The sequence below is a fragment of the Lepisosteus platostomus genome, chromosome 1, assembly GCF_059453375.1.
Source record: "Lepisosteus platostomus isolate fLepPlt1 chromosome 1, fLepPlt1.hap1, whole genome shotgun sequence".
In the NCBI taxonomy this organism is placed as follows: Eukaryota; Metazoa; Chordata; class Actinopteri; order Semionotiformes; family Lepisosteidae; genus Lepisosteus; species Lepisosteus platostomus.
Window position 1 is genome coordinate 31,929,976 of NC_142611.1, and position 22,252 is coordinate 31,952,227.

At 38.7% G+C, this 22,252-nt stretch overlaps 1 long non-coding RNA gene across 1 annotated transcript in view; it reads right to left on the bottom strand.

Annotated features, from left to right (window-relative positions):
* Positions 1-270: 270 nt before the first annotated feature.
* LOC148677887 (uncharacterized) overlaps positions 271-22,252 on the bottom strand; it is a 35,206-nt gene continuing 13,224 nt past the window's right edge. Inside the window, exons 2-3 of the long non-coding RNA XR_015935730.1 lie at positions 4,346-4,398; positions 271-3,262 (exon numbers count right to left, since the gene is read on the bottom strand). This is a non-coding gene — a long non-coding RNA (uncharacterized LOC148677887). The remainder of the gene's footprint in view (positions 3,263-4,345; positions 4,399-22,252) is intronic.

Consider the following 22,252-nt stretch of genomic DNA (forward strand, 5'->3'; position numbering starts at 1 on the left):
TATTGTCTTATATCTAATGGAAGGGGGAACTTTTGAATCCCAAATATGAACTGCTTGTATGTCAATTGCATGTCCACGATGTAAGGAATTACTGTTGTGTTTCAAATCAAATACCATTGACATTCTTTTACTTAGGAAAAAATGTAGATTTGAAAAGTTACAAAATAATTATGTACAATGCCTTGCAAATGCATTATCCCATTCCAATGATGTCCAATTTGATTGAATTCCAAAGTAATTTTTTAATTCTTTGAATAAAGAACCAAGTGGAAACTTCTTTATTGTTTATTGCAGAGGCAGCTTGTTGAGAAGCAATTCAGAGGTCCAGAGGAAAGGCTCAACACATATTTTACCTTGCAAAAAGCAACATGTAGTCTTGGAACTCTCGCTTACCTTTCAGTTTTGATAATAATACAGATGCCATCCTGTTCAGTTTGAGGTTCTATTAAAATATTGTTTCTCTCACCTTTTAATTACAAGGTCAAGGCAAACAATGTTGCTTATTAAGCTCTAGAAGTTAATATTGTGTATAACTCTGTTCTCCTCCCAACTGATAGCTGATGTGGGGTGAGCATACTGGCGCACTATGGATGCTGTCACATCCAGGTAGATTCAGCACATTGGTGGTGGTGGAGGGGAGTCCCCACTACCTGTAAAGCGCTTGAGTAGAGTGTAGAGAAAAGTGCTATATAAGTGAAAGCAATTATTATTACTGTATAACATTTTCCCTCAGACTTCACATCTTTTTGATTTAATGTAACAGTTACAGAACAGTTAAAAGTACAGTGATGTGAGTCATGTTGGAAATAGACAATGTTGGAAGCATTAAAAAATGCAAACAAAATGTAAGGATATATTGTTAAAAGCAAATAATTTAAATCGGTAATTTAAAAAAACACACAAGTAAGGCGCCATTTACCTCATCTGTATACAATATTGATCACCACCATACAAAAAAGATTTCTGCTATGGAATCAGTATAGAGATGAGCAACAACATAGAAGCTACCAAATTGAGCATTGATCCCTTTTCCGCAGGGCAGACAGACAAAAACACACACTCACAGCTAGGACCAATTTTCTAGAAGCTAATTAACCTAACTAATCCAGGTGGGTAGCTGCGTCAGCCTGCGTAGGCTCCAAAGGAACAAGTTATAGGTTTATTCCATGCTGAAAAGAGAAGAAAGAAAACACAACGTTTTGGCTGTGGAGCCTTCTTTGGGTGTCACAGCCGAAACATTGTGTTTTCTTTCTTCTCTTTTCAGCCTGGAATAAACCTATTATTTGTTCCTTTGCTACCTAATTAATCTGTCTTTGGACTGTGGAAATAAACTGGAGCACCTGGAGGAAACCACCAAAACATGGGGAGTGCATACAAACTCCATACAGATAGCACCCCAGATCTAGAATTGAATTTAGGGCCCCAGCACTACAAGGCAGCAATGCTTACCACTGCACCACCATGAAACCTGCTACACAGTCCAATTTCATTGTTTTGGTACTACCACTACTAAAATTGAGCTGTACTAAACAATCTTCTAAAAGTGGAATGGTTCAAAAGAAGCATCTGTTTTCACATTAGTATGTACTACTGAATATTTTGTGCTATTGTTGTTTAAATGTTGCAATATTAAAACATTTAATTCCAGTATGACTAGATCATAACCCTTTGTGATACAACACAATATGTAAGAAAACCCCCCAAAACTGAGTCCTATATCTTAACGCTATATTTACAGTTTTCCTTTTCTATTCTAAAATAAATATTTGAACACTTGATATATGAAATATGAATATTTGAACCAAATATATTGTATACAGAATGCTCAGTTAGCATTTCTAGGCACATCACAGCATGAATGAGTATCTATCATTCCATCATTGAAATCAATATCAATATACTGTACATGTATGTGAATAATATAATCAGATAAATAGTTCAATTTGGATTGAATTGGATGTTAAGTGGAAACTGTGTTACTAGGAAAAATATCAGCAATATGTGAAGAAAAATAAAGGTCTTTGTGCAATATTCTGTTTGACTTCAAAAGATCTGTAATACAGAACCTCAGGACATTAGTGCCCTGAACAAAGATACATTCAACAATCCAAAATGTTTTCTTCCCAAATCAATTCCTTTGTACAAATCAAACCATTCATTTCAAGAAAATTATTTGAAACATTATAAATAAAAATATAACTCTTCATTATATTTAAATACATTTCTCATATATAAGCATGTGTTTGCTATTGAAAACGATTGTCCATGAAATGCTTAGAAAACATCGCAAGGTTTGATTTTGAAGTCACAGATCTAAAATAACCCCAATAGGCCTGATATGACACATAAAAATAAATCTTCCACATCCACAACTCCAGCAACAAGATCTTATTTCCACTCATCATCCTCTTCAGCAGTTGCAGCATCTAAAGCTGCAAGTGCCTCTGCCACCTCTGAATCTATAATGCTATCATAGTGACCAGGCAATCCTGCCTCTCCATCTGATTCTTCGTAGACAGCAATTGAAGAAACTGGATCTTCTCCATCTGCTTCATTCTGCCCTAGTTTGGTGTCTTCTGAATAGATACTAGCTATGCCTGTATTTGCCTCTTCAGAAGTGTATGAAATATCACTTTTGGCATCTATTTTGTCATCTAAAAAATCATGCACATTTGAATGGCAATTTCTTGCATCAAAGTCACTTTCTGTTAAAATGTTTTTCAATTTTATTTGGAAATTGCAAGATGAAATATTATTTTTTTCCTGAATAGATCCATCTGAAGCTTCTTTTGCATTTGTTTGAAATCCTGTAGGTGCCATTTGCATTTCACATTCTTGAATTTCTAAATGGTCACTCTGTGCAGGCTGGATTGTGTTACTACTATTCAATGGAAAATTACCCATAGGGGAATAGTTAGTGGGCCCTATGTTATTTGAAATGGCGGATTTCTGAGATTCTTCAGTTTCTATAATATACATCCCTTTATCACTTGTAGATGTTTTTAAATCCAATTCTTCCCTGCCACAACACAACTGTCCATTAATAGAAATTATATGAACGTGATTAATTTGGTTTTTCTCATTTTCCGTACTTCTCACTGCTTTTTCCATTTCATCCTTATGGTAAATGAGGTCTGACTTGTTGAATTTCTGAATTGTTCTGGAGTTATCAATCTCAGCAGGCTGTTGTTGGTTAATAACATTGTGTATATGACTTCTTCGGCTATGGACATCAACAGGAACAGAAGGATCATACATGTAGCTGCAAAATCCAGAAAAAAAGGTTAATTAAAAGCGTACACACACTTACAGTACAATGTCTCCTGGACACAAAGAGACCCTTTGCTTGCTGTTCTATCATTCGTTTTATGTGAAAACTTTCAAACACTTTTTGTAAGTTGAATATATGAATTTAGAATGTGAAAGAACAGTCATAAGAAAAGAAGAGTTACCATTAATTTTCCAGCTTAGAATGAAAGAATGTTTTGATCATTGAGCAACAGCTGTAACATTTTCCAGCTTGTGCTGATTCAGCTCCCCTCTCAAGCCTTTATGTAAAAGTTTGTTATCAAGAAGAATCATAACTTGGATGATGGGAGTCTTGAGAAGGAAATATCTCTTAATTTATGAGGACTGTGGAATGGCTCTGATGACATATATGTATAAAACCTAGGTTTCATGCTTCAATAGTTGTATTTTAAAAAAAAATAAAAATTGCATGTTTTAGTTTATTTTAATATGGATAAAGCATCAATGCTAAATATGTTTTAACCATTTAGATGCAATTCACCATTAAATGGGAACAGGAGAACACTGGTGTCTTTCAACACCAGTTTAAACTTGAATAAGGCTCCACAAAAATAATTTCAGTATCAGAAGTCCCCGAACACCTTTTATAAAATTTTTAAAACAGTAGTCATTTTTCATATGGAAAGCAGTACAACACTTTCACCCTCTAATTTTTCATGTAACATTTAATGATTTAATTTGCTGTATGAAACTAATTCAAACAGGGCTAATAGTTCTACAGCCAACAGGGTTATATTGGTCTGGTCTAATTTTTTACTATCTAATAAAAAAAAACAACAAAAAACTCCAGAAAGCTCTAGAAAATAATGAGGTTGTTCATTGAAATAGAAATGCACCAGTAAAAATGTTGTGCCACATTTTGTAAATCTAGTTTAAAATTCCTGGATAGTCTTTACTTTTTACTTTAATTAATTTAAAGGCTATGTCTCCTTAATATTTTAACAGAAAGTATTTTGCAGATGTAAGTGGAATATTTTTTCATACATAGTGATTCATTTTTAGTATTAAAATGCATTTAGTATTTTCCTCTTCTCACCTTTTTATCATTCTACAGCATCTACACCCCATCTGGCCAACTGTGTACTCAAGCTGCAAAAAGACAATGGTGAATTAGTATTTTCTGTGAGATAATGTACACATACAAATCCTGCAGCACAATTGGGACACTAAAATGCAGCCATAGTGCTTGGCTATGGTTCTTACCATTTAAAGGCAATGCAAAAGTCAGGGTTTCACATACGTTATAGCTTTGTTTTCATTCCTGGACCTTCAACAATGATTTTGACACAAAAATAAAGCAGCTATATCACACACCATTAAACATTCTGATCAAACCATAAATAAGAGAAGCCAAGCAAGTACCTGACACTCCTCTCTGATCCTTGCAAACTAAATGTACTTGCTCTGCTTGTTCTTGCATTTGCATACATTTCCTTACTCTGTTTTGAGAAACACTGAAAGTTTTGGCAATAATGTTCACTGAATAACCTTCACAATGCAAGAATTCTATTTATGAAATAAATAGAATCTAAACTCTGTGAAAAAAGTTTACAATAAATGTAAGGAAGGGTATTTCCTATGTTACATTATTTTATTTTTTATTTAATCCTTTAATGAACCAGATTAAAACTAATTCTTATTTGTAAAAATTGACACAATATTTATTAAAGCAGGGCATTTATTAAAGCAGTTTGAGTACAAAACTAGCTCAAGGGGACAACAGCAGTATCCGCAGTTTAACATTTGAATCTGTGACCCTCTGGTATAGTCCTTTAACTGCTTCTTCACAGTTACAAAGATATGAGTAAACAAGGTAAGAACATTTTTTACTGATCCTTTACTTCTAAATGCCATACCTATACCATACTAGCTTTCAGTAGAATTTCAGCAATACTGATGTAAACAGTTTCCACCACAAATGTTTATTAATAACCTTGTAGAAGTATTAACACCTTCCCAGTAATGTCCTGTTGTGGATGTATTCATTCTGAGATGATCTGTTCCACTATTATTACCTATTATTGCACTCAGAGGACATTCAACTGTCAAAGTAACTAACCTGAACTAATTTAGGCTTTCCAAACATAAATATGTATGTAATTTACATATTTCAGTTTTTGATTTTTCAGAATTATTGAGAAATGTTATGTTGTCAAAAATGAGAGATAATATATGATAGGTGACAGGCCAGGAGTCCACTAGAATGATGATCTTCTGTTATTCTAGAGACCAGTCTGCTCTTTATAAGCTTGTTTTGAGGTGTCATGATGGTTCGTTTGCAGGACTAGTCTACATCAATCATATACTGTAGCTCTCTACTGGTGGTTCTCTAACAAAATAACAACAGTACCAATGCCATCATGAGCTGAGGGGTGGTAGCTTCATCATCCTTTTTATATGTCTGTTTTCATAATCCCTGTCACATTAATAGTACTCAACATGCAAAGCAACACACAAAACAAAACAAATGATATAATCATTTCCTTTTTTTCTTGGTTAGTTATCATTAACCATTTTATAACTTACACACAATATCATCATTAAACTACCTACAGATAGAAATTTACAATGCATTTTAGTGTAGCTTACACTAATGACTTAGCAGCTATGCATGCACGCTTTCACTACTGGAGTTATGTGACAAGAGCTACACAGCTGGAAGGTCCAGTGTGCAGCTATATCAACCTTAGATCCCAACCTTAAAATATAAGTCAATTTTTCTGTGGAATATGTTGTAGGCTTTATATTCCATAGTTGATCATGACTAACAGAATTATGTATAAGGGACTAAAGTTTACAAAAAAACACCACCCAATTGTGGCACAAAAAACTTTATTTTTAAATTAAATTGGCTGATAACCTCAACTCAGGGGTGGCAGTGAAATAAAAAAATTGTTGTACTGGAACCAAATTAAGAAATGAAACACACTATAAATTGCTCCCTTTGAGATAAAGAAGCTAGTATCTGGTTCCGTGTTTATGATTCCAGAGCAGCAAATAAGGTCTTGGTAGTACATTGTATTAATTTAACATAACATCCCCTGATTTAAAGTTTACACCTGAAGTCCAGTACAGTATATCCTTATATTCTGTTTGCCTTTTTTACGTCCCCTTATGTCTTAAAGTTGTGGATGATATCCCAAAGACCTGATTAGGTCTTTGTTGCCTCAAGTTCAATGTTTTCAATTTTGCATCTATATTTTATAGCACATTGCATGTAAATCTATGCATTTGTCTGTGTTAAATGTCATGTAACTGAAGTTGGCCAGTCTTGAATTCTATCTAAATCATTTAAAATTTCATGTCAGTATTTGCTCAATCCTATTTGGTCAATCTCTGAAAACATAACTAGTTTACAAAGTACACCAGAATCTACAACATTCTACACCAATATAAATTATTAATAGCTGTGATCCAAATACAGAGATTATTAGCTGTACTCTGTTCTCTGCTAATTGTATTGTTATATTTTTTTAAATGATGCACAGACTTCAGTCTAGCGAATGTTATAATCCAGCCATCCAAAATGCATGCCTCAGTTGGATATATACAAAGAGTTTATTTTACAGTTTTATTATACAGTGGATATAAAAAAGCCAGAAATCAAGATAAATCATTTAATGTAACCTTGCAACCAACAAAATTCAGAAGAAAAACAAATAGATAATTATTAGGAAAAATAATTTAAATTAAAAAAACTTTTGCATTTATTACAGCAGTAAGTCTTTCTGAATAATCACAAGTAAGTCTTTGTCTCTATCAACTTTGCACACCTGAACTTTGCAATTTTATCCCACTCTTTCTGAAAAAAGTTCAAGCTCCATTATATTGTCAGAGGATCTCCTGTGCACAGCCCTCTTTAGGTCATTCCACAGGTTTTCTATGGGATTGAGGTCTGGGCTCTGACTGGGCCATTCCAAGACTTCGATCTTCCTTTTTGTGAAGCCATTCCTTGGTTGACTTGGTTGTGTGCTTGGAGTCGATCATTATCATGTTGGAAGGTGAAATTCCTCTTCATCTTCAGCTTTCTGACAGTTATCACATGCAAGGAGTGACCAATACCTGCCAGAAATTCCTGCAGCTTCTTTAATGTTGACTCTACTTCACACCTGCATGTCAAGATCATGGTTTTGAAATAAAAACAAAATCAAATTTGTTACAATTACCATCAGGACAAAAAAAAGGTTTATTTTTTATTTATATGTGGCTGCTGCAGTTACACCTTTTGCAATGGCCGGTTAACCCTTCCAAATTGCTTTGTCAGTTTGTCCGTGGAGGGCTCTCCCTGACATCTGACACTCCTCCATACGCTTAAGTGAAAAATTAATAAAAACGCCAATGTAAACGTCATATTAACAATTGATTGAAAATAAAAACAGTTGTAAAGTTCTCTAAAGCCTTCTCAGTCAAGAACATGCATGCGTATGCTGCTGAAGATCAGGTAAAGAGGAAAGAAAACGTTTTCAGAAAAAACAGTTTCAGGTGTAAAGAGCCCCAATTCAATGGCAGCCTAAATGTTTCCCCACACACCCTGCCCCGCTGCAATTGGAATTTACACAAATATTGTGTTTCCCAGATGTAAGGATAGTATTTCTGGCTTTGTGAACTCGCTTACACCTGGGATGAGCTTTGAACCAGGTACTAGATATTCTTTACATTAAAGTTGTAGAAAAATTTTCACAAATTGCAATCTTTAAAATGCCTGTGGTTTGAAGGTTCTGTGCCATTTGATGGTGGAGTTATTGACATCTGAAGCATCCTGTCTCAAAAATAGGAGTTTAAATAATATTCACATTTGCTCATTCATATTTTCTATTTATTGAACATTTTGTGATACAGATGCAGCCGTTCAAAACGAGTGGGGTACGCCGCGGTATAACACGGTGGAGTGTCACATCGAAACGCGTCATTCCGCGTCATACAGCATTTTACCGGATGCAAATTAGATTATGTTAATGGTATCCAGAATCACCTTGTAAAACCGCCTGGTGGAGCTAATAAAGCTTAACCTCTCATGTACATCATTTGAGTTGTCACCAGAAAACACCCAGTTTTGAATCCCAATCACTGCTGAGGGACAATCTTTATTCAATTAATAATTTAAGTTGTATACTCTTTAGACTTTTAAATTTAAACTGTTTTTGTGACTGGGAGACTCCGTTTCCAGATCACCTGGCACTCGTGAGGTATCCACATGAACACATACACACACATACAGATGCAGCCATTCAAAACAAGCGGGGTATGCTGCTGTATAACCCAGTGGGCGTGTCATGTCCAAACGCGGTATAACGTGTCATTTCACGTCTTACCGCAAATTACCATTTGCAAATTTAATTATGTTAATAGTATCCAGAATCACCTTGTAAAACCACCAGGAGGAGCTAATAAAGCTTAACCTCTCATGTACAGCATTTGAGCTTTTAAATTTAAACTGTGTATTACAGAATGTTAATCATCATACATTAAAAAGTTGGTATATTTTATGAAAGCAAGATTGCTCAGTTGGGCAAAAGTACACAACCTGCCTTTATCATAAATATTTTAAATTATTAGACATTACTAATAGTATTAATAATGAATGATCTTGGACAAGCTGTAAACTCAAAGTATTACCCTTGTCCACATTCTTTGTAACCGTCTTTGTAAACGAAAATACTATTTTTTCATTGACAAAAAGTAACACCACAGTTTTTAGTTGAGACGTATTCGTTTCCAATCATACAAAGTAAGTTTTGAGAATCTCCGATTCACCATGCCTTTCACATGCTCATGAACGATATTAATTTAGGAACATAAACATATTATGTAAACTGTATATTGCTGGTATTGGTAGTCTTACATGTGGTTATTTCGGAAACATTTTTACATGCTCCTTCTGACCATATAACTGTATGTTTATATACTTTGTGAAAAGCGATCGTTTTAACCTTTTCTGCAAATACGCTCGTTATCGGAGTAGACAAAAGCATACTTTCAGAATTTGATTAATAGGGAATATAAAATGGAATCACGCATCTAAAGAAATTAATAACGATATAATTATATTCATGCACTGTAACACAAACAAATGGTAGTCACATGACTGCGTCAGTGGTGTGATGGTTTAAGTGACTGACTTATAAGTGAGAGGTTGGGTGTTCAAATCCAGTTATCGCCACAAACATTTCTTTGAAAAAACTAAAATAGCAATATTATGGACACTCTATTGACTTTTTTATATTTCTAAATATCACAACATGTTCATACTGTATGTACACAGCGGTACCACAGGGTGTAGGGCACAAATCCACGTGATCCCGAAAGCCCTACATTAATATTGTGCATTCGCCTGGCACTGCACAGTTTTCATCTCTCTCTCTCCCTCTCCCCCGGAGTGCCGCCTGTGCCGAATTTCACTCCACTGTCTGAGTCTCTGTGTCTACATTGTGTGTAAACAAACTGGTTTCACAGGTATTTTCAAAGTAGAACAGGGCAAGTCTTCCAATGAAAGACACACACTCCACCTTCCCCCAAGGACACGTTTTCTTAGAAAAACAGATTCACAACGCGAAGCTGTGTCAGTCTTCTGTGTAAAAAAAATCGGTTTGAACACCATGGGTGCTGTTTTTAAGACGCTGCTGAGTCAAGTATAGGAATTTTCCTGCTGTCAGCAGTATCGTGTATATAGTTGACCCTTACCTGAATTAAAACTGGACATAAAAAAGGGTTTCAGAAATCAAACAAAGCTTTATTCCTGTGCTTACAGTCTGGGTAATTGGAGGCTAAGCTGTTATGCTTCCTATAGTGATATACAGCCGGGGCATTCAGGAATGTGAGTTATGTGAGTCAGATTATGAATGAATAAAACCATTTTATTAAAAACACATTTGCGTTTGTTTGGGTGCTGTACCAGCTGTACCGAAAAATAAAGTGCCCTTTTTCGAGTGTCTGAGTCACTGTGTCCGTCCTATATATTAATGCCACAATATGTCTTCTTTGTGTCACAAAACACTGACTTGCTTTAACAAAATATATTTACTAATTCTTTCATCTGGCAATCTACCTGAACGCCCAACTATCTGAGAAGCCCTCCGTGAAACCAAAAGAACTACAACTGAACAGGTTACACTATGATTTGGGTTTGCTTAACGTCACTGCGAAGAGGCTCTGGTGAAATTTCTCTGTGAACTAAAGAGTTAAAGTGTAAAGTGTCTCCTCCTTTTAACGGGAAGGGATGTTGTGCTTTAAACGAGAGTGTGGCGTTACTTTTTGTCAATGAAAAAGTGTGTGCGTGTGTGTGTGTCATTCTCTGTACTGAAAAATAAATCACCGTGAGTCACTGTGTCCGTCCTATATAATAATGTGTTTACGAAATAACCATATGTAAGACTTTGATGCTTAAAATGTTTAGGGAGAAAGTGGAATACTGGTGTGTATTTTTTCTTTAAAATACCAATACCAGCCATATACAGTTTCTGATGTAGGGATTTCTATATTTATGTCTTTATTTAGTGGTTACATTAGTGACAAAGGCTGAACTTTTTGCTTCAGTAATGCGTATGCCGTATGGCATACATGTTTGTTTTGGGTTTTGCTTGTTCACATATCTCCCCTTTTTATAAAACGACATGGTTGAAAACTGTTCCAAAGCCACTGTTGTTTCATCAGTGAAAAGTACACCATGAAATGCCTCTCCCTGTAAAGAATGATACAAGATGTGAAGAAGGGGTTCTAAGCAACAGGCTTGAGTTTATGGCAGGAAAAGGGGATAACAGATACAGATGCAGCCATTCAAAATGCGCGGGCGATACCGCATTATTTTCCGGTACGCTGTACGCAGTCTACCGCAAGTTACCCGTAAATACCGCGAGTTACCGGTAAATACCGCTAGTTACTGTAAATTATCCTATAATACGACAAGCAAAATAATAGTATCCGGAATTTCCGCAAGGTGGAGCTAATAAAGCTCAACCTCTCAGCTGTGGCCATCAAAGTCTTTAACAAAGTCTTTAACGAAGATATTACTAATAGTATTAATAATGAATGACCTTGGACAAGCTGTAAGTGTAAACTCAAAGTATTGCCCTGGTCAACATTCTTTTTTTCATTGACCGTCTTTGTAAAAGTAACACCACAGCATTTCGCAATCACGCATTTGTTTCCAATCATGCAAAGTACAGTAATTTTTGAGAATCGATTCACCATGCCTTTCACATGCTCAAAAAAGAGATTGATTTAGGAACATAAACATATGTTTCTAGGTTTATATTATGCATTTCATACGTTCAAATTACTTTTGAGCAACTAATAAGAAGCGGGAAACGGTATGCCCAGGGCGTTTTAGTTTCGTTTTGTGCTGGGACTCTGCTTTAACAATGTCGCCGTGGATTGATTAGAGATATCAAGTACATACAAGTAATTTTTTTAATGTTGTAGTTCGTCTTGTAAAAATGTTACGAGTACATCATCTATCAACAATTACACAGGTTTTGTTTCCATATTGCGGATTTTGGTTACGTAATATTATTTTCTAAATTTCACGTTGTGAATATATGATTTGGGCAAACAGAGCCGCAAAGAAGTACATTATGGGTTGTTGTTTTTTTTTGCAGTTTTATTTAGAACAAGCGATGCTTAAACCTTTGTCTGATTCTTGTGAAACTATCCACACGACAGTTACAGTACCTAGGAGTTGACTTCAGTGATGTCACTGATGGGATGTTTCTAAAAATCCATCCTCTGTAAAACGTCTTCTCTAGTTGTCATGCATATGTATTCACTAATGAAGCTGTATGTTCTGAGCCTGGATCTCTACATTTCTGTATGAACCAGCTTAGAGGGCTAAAGACAGCTTGTGTTTAAATTGAGTGTAAGGTAATTTAGGCTTCTAAAGTCATGGTCAGCATTTATTATTGTACTGTGCTGTAAACTTGTTCTGTGCCTAGTCACATTATTTTATAGCGTTTTTATAGCGTTATCAAATCTGGTGGCGCTGTGTGTTAGTTTCCTGACTCCCATGTCACATGGTCTGTGATTGAATCCCATGGAACTATGACTTTATTTTTTAACAAACATTTCTTAGAAAAAATGAAACGTTTCCCTTGGTCAGAGATTAAATAAAACCTCACTCGCACCAAACAAATTTATATTTCTAAATATCACAACATGATCGAATTTAAGTCTTTTTAATAACAATGAATAGTCACCTATGCGTTACAAAATAACATTTATATTGATTTGAATCACGTTTTGATTTAAATCGTAAACGCGTGTTTAAATATATGTGTTTAAAGGCGATATACTGTATAAAAGCGCTGATTCTTATGGAGTGTGTTCCGCCGGGGATTCAAAAAAAATATTTTTTTTAATCGCGTATTTAAGGAAAATTGCAGTATAACTTTGTTCATGCACAAACAGTGGCATGTTACATTATAATTTGGGTGTCTCCTCTTGCCAGAAAGCTCTAAATTGCATTTTGAGTGCGGTTTTTGACTTTTTCTAAATTGCAACCCATAAATAAAGCTGATAAAGCTTAGACTAACTGTATTCTAAACTGTATTACAACAGCACATTGGACAATGCAACGTAAATTGCAAAAATGCACTTGGAATCTGTCCAAGCCCTCCTACGAAAATTATTTAAACTGCGACACTGATCATTCATCTCTAAATAAACTTTATTTTATATAGCGTTTTAAGCGAATAGGTAATTAGATTGCTCATAAACCTAATCGCTTTTTCTACATAAACACAGCGTGATTGCTCTCTGAAAATGCTTTTCCTTTATATTTAGGCTCAGATTTCAACTACAGATCGTATTATTATAAACTTTCTTGGAAAAATGTATTTTATGTAAACCATGTTTGCTATTAATTCATTTAGGGCTAAAATACGTTCATTGTCTTCCAATCGAGTCGAGTTGACATTGGAAGCTTGCCACTCCCGGACTGTTACACCAACGCATTAGCATGTTAAAGCGATTCCATTGAGGAGCCCAGCTACCAGTTAACACTGTACTTCCTACTTTGAAAATACCTGTGAAACCGGTTTAATTCGTCACAGCCAGCACTCCGGCAGAGAGGGGGTTGTACTCGTAAAGTAGAAGCAGGCGAGATTTCCAGCGAAAGACACCTCCCCCCCCCCTCAAAAACCCAGTAAGCAGTAATGCTTTATGTTGAAAATTGAGGTGGATTTTGTTTATGATAAAGAGGATAAACTGGGATGGGAGGAGGGTTTGGTTTTGCATAAGGGGCGGGATTATGATAATTGGAGGAATTTGCGAGAGTATAATGGTTTGATATATTTGATTTTGTATTGTGGTCGTTATCTATGTTTTTGGTTGGTATTATGTTTATATGGTTGTTTTTGTTGGTTGGTTGTTATTATGGTTATTAATAATATGATCTATAGTTGAAATCTGAGCCTAAATAAAAAGAAAAAGCAAGTGATTAGGTTAATGAGCAATCTAATTACTTATTCGTTTAAAACGCTCTGTAAAATAAAGTTTATTATTAATTTGCTGGACAGAGCGGTGAACATTATTATGCATAAGACAAAGATAACGATCCTGATCAGTTTAGAAATCTGTGTACGCTGTAAGGTTTTTACTTCTTAAACTTTTAAAATACACGTTTCGAATAGAAAGTAATCCTCTTCCTGGTACAGTCGCATGAAGAGAGAGGCGAAACAGCCCTACACAGCCCTGTCGCAGTACACGAATATAATCATATCGTTATTAAATTCTTTAGATACGCGATTCCATATTATATTCCCTATTAATCAAATTCTAAAAGTATGCTTGTTGACTCCGGTATCTCTTTAGTTAAAGATTTCGATGCTTAAAATGTTTAGGGAGAAATGGAATACTGGTGTGTATTTTTTACTTTAAAGTACCTCCGGTACGTGTCTGTACCGCTCACTTTGAATGGCTGCATCTGTAAGGATTCCAGATGCCAGCTAGGAAACCCCCAGGGAAGGTAATCTAACTGACCATTTGGCCAGGGTCTGTTAACTGGTCAAACACCGTAACCTCCCCACCCTTACCATAGTACTGAGCTACGTCAGAAGCGGCAGGAAAATGCTATACAAACTAAAAGTTTTGACCGGCACTTTGAACAATACTTCGGTTTTGCTGTTCCTTTCAGGATGGGGACTTCGGTTTTATTGTTCCTTTATTGTGCATGCAATAAACTCATCTGTTTAACTTCATCTCGGGATCCAGAACTTATTCTTTCTGTTACAACAATTTTGGCATAGTCGGCGCAGAACTTCCCATCGGCAGGAGAGACGGTCAGCATGCACATTACTAAGAGGTAAGGACTCCTCTTTTATTAAAAGTCCCGACTCTCGTCTGACCGATTGGAAAGTCTCTGTTCCCTTCAAGAATCGCCCAATATGATGGATAAACGTGAGTTTCAGGATACCTCTGGCCCGGGGAAGACACCGGTGTATGTAATGGGTGGTTGGCTGTAAGGCCAGAATTTGGTCTGGCAGGTGGTGATCTGCGGTATAGGCGTTCGAAATTGGTACATGGCTTAATTGCGCATGGAGTATTTTGAACTTGAGTTTGGACCTTTACCGCAGAGCTCAGAACTGGTTTGGGCCTTAAATGTGCACAGGAGTGCACGGGAGTTCTGAAACTGAGTTGTGCCTTAAGTAGGCACATAATCCAGAACTGGTTTGGTCTTAATTGCGCGCAGGAGTTCTGAGGCTCAGAACAGGTGTGGGCCTTAATTGCGGCCGGGGTTATGAAGCTTGAGGGGTGCTTTAATTGCATGTATAATCCAGGACTGGTTTGGCCTTAATTGCGCGCAGGAGTCCTGAGATGAGCTATGCCTTGATCGTGCACAGATTGGCATAGAGTGGTTTTTGTTGTTTTAAAGAGAACAGGAGAGAAGTAGATGATATATCTATATATGTATGTTTTTATGTTTTCTTTGTTTGTGAACATATACACACACATAATGCCAACATAAACACACCTCATAATAAAAGAGCAAAGCACTAAGTAGCAGGATTTAAAGGATGTTGAGATCCGAGAATAGCCCTGACTGGAGCCCAGTGCGTAAGTCCACCCCGGGGCAAAAGCAGTAATGCTGACGTTCTAGGGATGGTGAATTACTGATCCAGGAAGGGAGTTCTCAAGGAATCGTTTCTTGCCTGTGAACAGTGCTGTGTGAGTCCTCTCTAAAGACTCTGAGAGGCATTTAGATCTGGAGGTACTGTAACAGACGCCCTTAGTTGAATAAGTGCAGGAATGCACAGGATTTCCAAGTGAAAGCACCCCCCTATGATCTGTTAACTCACACACGACAAAGTAACTCTTCAAGAAACCGAACATGGAAATCGGAAAATCGAAATCGGAAAAGTGTAAGTTGACAGAAAGGGAAAGAAAATATAGGAAGAAGATGTGTTTGTCAGAAGGAGTTGGGGCGAAGATGCCTGTAAGAAAGCGTATGAGTATTGGTATAAGCACAAGGATTTAGCTGCAGCCCTGGTGCTCGGCCGACACCTGCGGTGGCAGATTAGCGTGAAAGAGAAATCAGAATGGAATAAAAAAGAAAAGGAGTTTACAGAAAAACTAAAAGCGTTAAATAAAAGGAAAGATAATTTATTTGCGGCAAAAGAGGAACTAGAGAAAAAGCTAAAAGAGGCAGTGCAGGAGAATCAGAAACTAAAGGAAGAATTAGTTCCTGGTCGCAATGCACTGGTTAATGTGTTACAGCCGGTGACTAAATTATATCCTGCTCTCCCAGAGGGGAACAGACAAGCAGGAAACGAAAAAGACTGGAATCAATTCCCACAGTGGCCATATGGAGACGGGGGGTCTGATTGGGATGACACTTGGTATGAGTGTGATAAAGACGGATCAGGGTCTCCCCTATTAGAGGGAAGGTGCCCGCAGATCTGTACTCTCACCCGAAGTGGGAAAGGACTTGATGTAGCAGGGGCTGGCGCTGGTGATGACAACGCTACTCTAACTCTGTCTAGCACCTCGTCGAGGGAGTCCGCTCTCGCACCTACCTTCCCTGACCCCCCAATACGATCAAATCCAAAACCGGAAGATATTGACCGGTGGGCTAGAGAAGTGCCGCATCTGAAATTAGGAATGCAGCGAACCTGGAGGGCGCTTCAGGAATTAAAAGATAATTCCATTCAATTTGGACTACGGATAAGGACGAATGCGGGCTTCTGGATATGGAACCCGCCACATTTACTGGGAATTCCCCACCATACACAAAACCATATAAAATCAACAAAGAGGCAGAGGAAGGGGTTCGACCAGTAAAACAAAAACTATTGGCTCAAGGCAATATACTTGGACCGGGTTTTGTAACAGCCCCACCGTGTATCACATGGCACTTCGGAGGCATCTCCGGGAGTTGCCTCCGGTGTCCTTCGTCGTTATCTAATGTGTGGATGATGAATTTTAATCGCGTCTCCCAACGAGGAAACCCACAAGAAGGACCTCCAAATTATTCTCAACCATTTGGTTAAAAAAGGGCACAAGGCTAGTTATGGCAAAGCACAGTTATGCCTAGACACCATAATTTACTTGGGACAGAAGATTAGTCAGGGAAAGAGGGAATTGACAGAAGATCGGGCCCAGGCAATCCGAATACACCCTAGTCCCAACACTATGAGAGAGCTTCGATCATTTCTGGGTCTGTGCAATTTCAATAGAAATTGGGTTGATGCTTTTTCTGAGAGGGCCAAACCACTCACAGACCTATTAAAAGGGGGAGGGAGGCCCCTTGATCCTATTACTTGGAGCCTTGAAGCTGAACACGCTTTTAATTATTTAAATCAAGCTCTGTTACAGGCTTCTGCATTGGGGTTTCCTCAGACGGATCAACCGTTCTACCTCTATGTAAGTGAAAAGAATAGATTTTGGACAGCTGTACTAACACAGGAAGATTGGGGTAGGTACCGCCCAGTAGGGTATTACTCTGGATCCTTGGACAAGGTAGCAAGGGGCTGGGGACCATGTCTACGTGCCGTTCAGGTCGTCTGTCTAGCAGTGCAGGCAGTTAATAACACAGTGCTAGATCAGCAACTGCTTGGTCGATGCCCACATGTGGTACACACCCTCATGTCCCTGAATTGGGTCAGTCAGGTTAATGCGGTACGATGGAGCAAGTGGCAGGTCTTGTTAGAGGCTCCAAATATTGCTATTGAACGTAAAGGAGCTCTAAATCCAGCCACGTTGTTACCTGACCCCTCAGGAGCCTATCTGTTAGAACACAGCTGTGATGTTTGGAGAATGGGAGAGGATGAGGGCATCAAATTAGCTGAGCAACCACTCAGGAATGAAGACCTCATCCTCTTCATGGAACCTCATTCATAAATTCCACTGTGGAAAAAAAAGCTGGGTGGGCTGTGACTACGGAACATGATATCCAATGTGGGGGCGATTTGAGGTAGGCTTTGGTGGAAGCCTGTAAATTGGAAAAAGGCAAGACCACCACAATATACACAGACTCACGATATGCATTTGGAGTATGCCATGACTTTGGAAGGTTAGGGAGTAATAGGGATTTTTTTTACCTCTGCTGGCACTCCGGTAAAGAACGCTGATTAGGTAGTTGTGATCAAATGTAAGGGCCACAGCAGAGAGAACACTCCCGAAGCCAGGGGCAATAATTTGGCAGACTGGACAGCACGTCGAGCCTCCCTGGGGGCAATGGAGGGAGTGGTTTATGGAAAGACCTCTTCAGATTATTTCAGTTTTCACAGTGAATATCCAGGCATTCTATGCGGAACAGCTCAGCGAGCTCCAGGCCCAGACCCCAAGGACTGAGAAACGGACTTGGATGGAACGCAATGTGGGGCTGCAGAAGGATGGGACCTGGAGGTGCCAACAAACAAGCAGACCCTCCTGCCCCAAGCAGCTAATGCCCTACCTGGCACAGCAAATACACTCCACAGGGCACCCAGGAATTAGCCAAATGACTCAACGCTTTGCTCAGAGCTGGGTGGGGACAGGCTTCGCACCCTTCGCGGCTGATGTGGTGCGATGCTGTGGAGAGTGCCAGAAAGCCTCTGGAGCACCACCGGTTCAGGCTCCTAATCTACGACGTCCTGCACCCGAGGGACCCTTTATAATAAAAATGATAATAATAATAATAATCATAATAATAATAATAATCATAATAATTAATAATAATAATAATTCCTTACACTTATATAGCGCTTTTCTGGACACTCCACTCAAAGCACTTTACAGGTAATGGGGACTCCCCTCCACCACCACCGATGTGCAGCATCCACCTGGATGATGGCTTTAGACACTGGCAAATAGACTATTGTTAAATGCCACCCTGTAAAGGGAAGACAGGCCTCCTGGTGATGGTGGACCAGTTTTCTAGATGGGTGGAGGCTGTCCCTGTCAAACAAGAGACTGTGCGGACAACTGCCAAATATCTTGTAACTGAAGTAATTCCCCGATGGGGACTCCCGTGTCACATAGACTCAGACCAGGGCACACATTTTACTGAAAAAGTGTGCCAGGTGGTGGCAGACCTACTGGGGATCAAATGGGACCTGCATTTCCCTCATCACCTGCAGTCCTCCAGCATGGTGGAACGGGAGAACCAAATTTTGAAAGACGAATTGACAAAGTACCACCTGGGAGGAATCCCCTGGGTGGATGCATTGTCCGCGGTACTGTATAGCATCCATGCGGGGACAAACTGAAATGTGGGGCTGAGCCCATTTGAGGTGATCACGGGGAGCCCCATGAGACTAAGTGACTCCCCAGGACATGACAGAGTAGACTTGAGTATACTAACTGATTCTCTGTTACAGTATTGCAAGTTGCTGACAGAAGCCACCCAAGGTGCCCGCGAGCAGGTCCTGGAGGCGTGGGGACTGCCACCTGAAGGAGGACATGACCTCATCCCAAGAGAGTGGGTGTGGATCAGGAAATTTTCCTCACAGGTTCTTCAGCCAAGGTGGGACAGACCCTACCAGATCCTGTTGACGACCGATTCTGCAGTTCAAGTAGAAGGGAAAGATCGCTGGATCCACCCCTCGCACTGTTGACGAGCCTCATCTCCAGTTGCAGACACAGGATGAAATCATTACTGTTGATGATGTTAATGGTTTCTGTAGGACTATGTTTCACAGGGATTCATGAACATCATTCCCACAAAGGAGAACATGGAGTTAATTCCTTTTTAGGCCTCTCATATCTGACAGCCAAGAAAACTAACCAAAGTGCCTGCTGGGTGTGTGCCGCATTACCCAAATATGTACAGGGAGGACTTCCTACGGGGGCCATTCCTTGGCGTCTCGAGGAGGTCATAGGCATGATCATTTGGAGAGATGACATAGGGATTTTAATATGACAAACTATGGAGGTTGCCATAACATAATTTTAACCTGCACAACATTGCAATATCTACAGGCTTAGAGCCCTCGAGCTTCACAGGCTCTTATGCTCCTAAATATAACAGAAGCCATACACCACCATACATTACTCTAAATAAGGAATGTGAGGGAAACATGTTTTCAGCACACTGATGGCATTGCACATGGTGGGATGGAGTCGTTGCAACCTTACCATCGTTGTAGATATATCAACCTCTACCATTCAAATTCCAAGATGGGATCAGCACACCCCACAGTTGGGTATAAGCTTCTTATTTTCAGAGGCATGGGGAATGCCAAATGGAACATACTTCATTTGTGGAAAGCGAGCCTACCCATGGTTGCCTGCCCAATGGTCTGGCTCATGTTATTTAGGATATGTGGTTCCTCATATCCGTGTTCAATCTCACGGCCCCTTCGGACCTAACCACAGACCACAAAGGAAACTGGCTGATTGGGAGTATTATTTAGGTATAATATTTCCACAGGCCAGCATGAAATTTCTAGATTGAGAATTAATTCAAATGGCCTCTACTTTAGAGGAATTAGCAAATTCTACCTCATCTAGTCTGAAGACTGTTAATGACGAGATGGTAGCCCTCAGAACAGTAGCCATGCAGAACCGACTAGCCTTAGATTATGTACTGGCTGCCCAAGGAGGAACTTGTGCAGTAATTGGCACTGAATTCTGCACATATATTCCTGATAATTCTGAGCACATTTCAGATCTGGCCCAACACATTTACAATGAGGGACAGAAATATCAGGACTATTACTCCAAAAACTGGGGAATTGGGTCTTGGTTAAAGTCTGTGTTTGGGGCCTTGGGTGGAACTTTATTAAAGTTTTTATTTGTAGGATTAGTATTGTTTAAATGTATAATTGTAACTATCAGTTGCACAAAGACATTAATCACATCTTGTTATAAGTGTGGAATGCACAATGTTATGGCAATGCATGCCTGTTCACCTAGAAAGGAAAGATCTGCCCTGACATTGTTTGTGTAAAAAATAGGCTGCACTGACGTATGCCCATATTTTATAAGGGGGGAATGAAGAAAGATACAAGATGTGAAGAAGGGGTTAACTAAGTCCTTTCTGCATGAGGACTGGAATTCTAAGCAACAGGCTGGAGTTTATGGTAGGAAAAGGGGATAACTGATAAGGATTCCAAATGCCAGCTAGGAAACCCCCAGGGAAGGTAATTTAACTGACCATTTGGCCAGGGTATATAAACTGGCCAAACACTATGACCCCCCCCCTTACCATAGTACTGAGCTATGTCAGAAGCGGCAGGAAAATTCTATATACACTAAAAGTTTGTACCGGCAGTTTGAACAATACTTCGGTTTTGCTGTTCCTTGCGGGAACAGGACTTTGGTTTTATTGTTCCCTGCATGCAATAAACTCATCTGTTTAACTTCATCTCGGGATCCAGAACTTATTCTTTCTGTTACAACACTGTTCAATCCATTGGAAAAAAGAAAAGGAGCATAAAGTGTCTGATGGTCATAAACAATATTAATATAGAAACAGCATCAGAGAGATTTTTTTAACTGCACTGCATCGGAGAGAATACCATAGTGCATTTTTTTTTTACTCCCTGGCAGAAACGGGTTTCCATAAGAATCAGTATTGTTTCTGGGAAATACATTTTTCCTGCATTAAAGTTTAACTCATTCAGAGCCCCCTACATTACAAACTCCAAGCGTTTCATTTTGAGCTGAAGACCCTCACACCTGAAGAACTGAAGAAGGATTCTCAGCCGAAACATTGCAGGCTGATGCGGCTACCCACCATAGTTAATGTATTGCAGTAAATGTTTATATAATTATATCTAATTTTTTATTTCTTTTTTAAAAATTAAAAAAAAATCATTTGCCCAGCCTAAGGGGGGGGGGGGGTCTACTCTCATTGACACCTGACACTCCTCCATACACTCAAGTGAAAAAAGTTCTCTAAAGCTTTTTCAGTCAAGTATGCTAATTTACCTGTGTAAGGAGCTGTGTAAGCATGCGTAGGCAGCAAAAGATCAGCTAAACAGGGAAGAAAACGCTTTCAGAGAAAATGTTTGAGGTGTGAAGAACGCAGATCCCCAATGCAATTTTAACCAAACCTGTCCCCACACACCCTGCCCACACTGCGATTAGAATATACACAAAGCACTGAAATCTTTAGAGTAGATGATCAGGTGTTTCACAGACCTAGGCATAGTAAGTAATTCAGGCTTTATGAACTCACACCTGGGATTCAATTAATTAGGGTTATTAATTATTAGAGTCCATAAAGCCTGAATTACGTACTATGCCTACATCTGCAAAACACCTTTGCTAGTTAATGCTACTTCACTTTCTCTGGCGTGATTTTTTTAGGCAAAAACCAGGCTAACAGGCTTGTTTTGTGATCTTCCTAAGATTGTTAAGCACAGTGTCAAAATGTTTCCATATGAAAGGATTTATATGAAAGGCAGTGACATCACCGTCCTGAGGCGTATGTGTGTGGCAGATCTGTGATGTGGTTGAGTGTGAATTGTGGTGAGCCTCTGATTGGGGAAAAAAAGACCTGCTGATCTGTTCTATATACCAGGAAGAC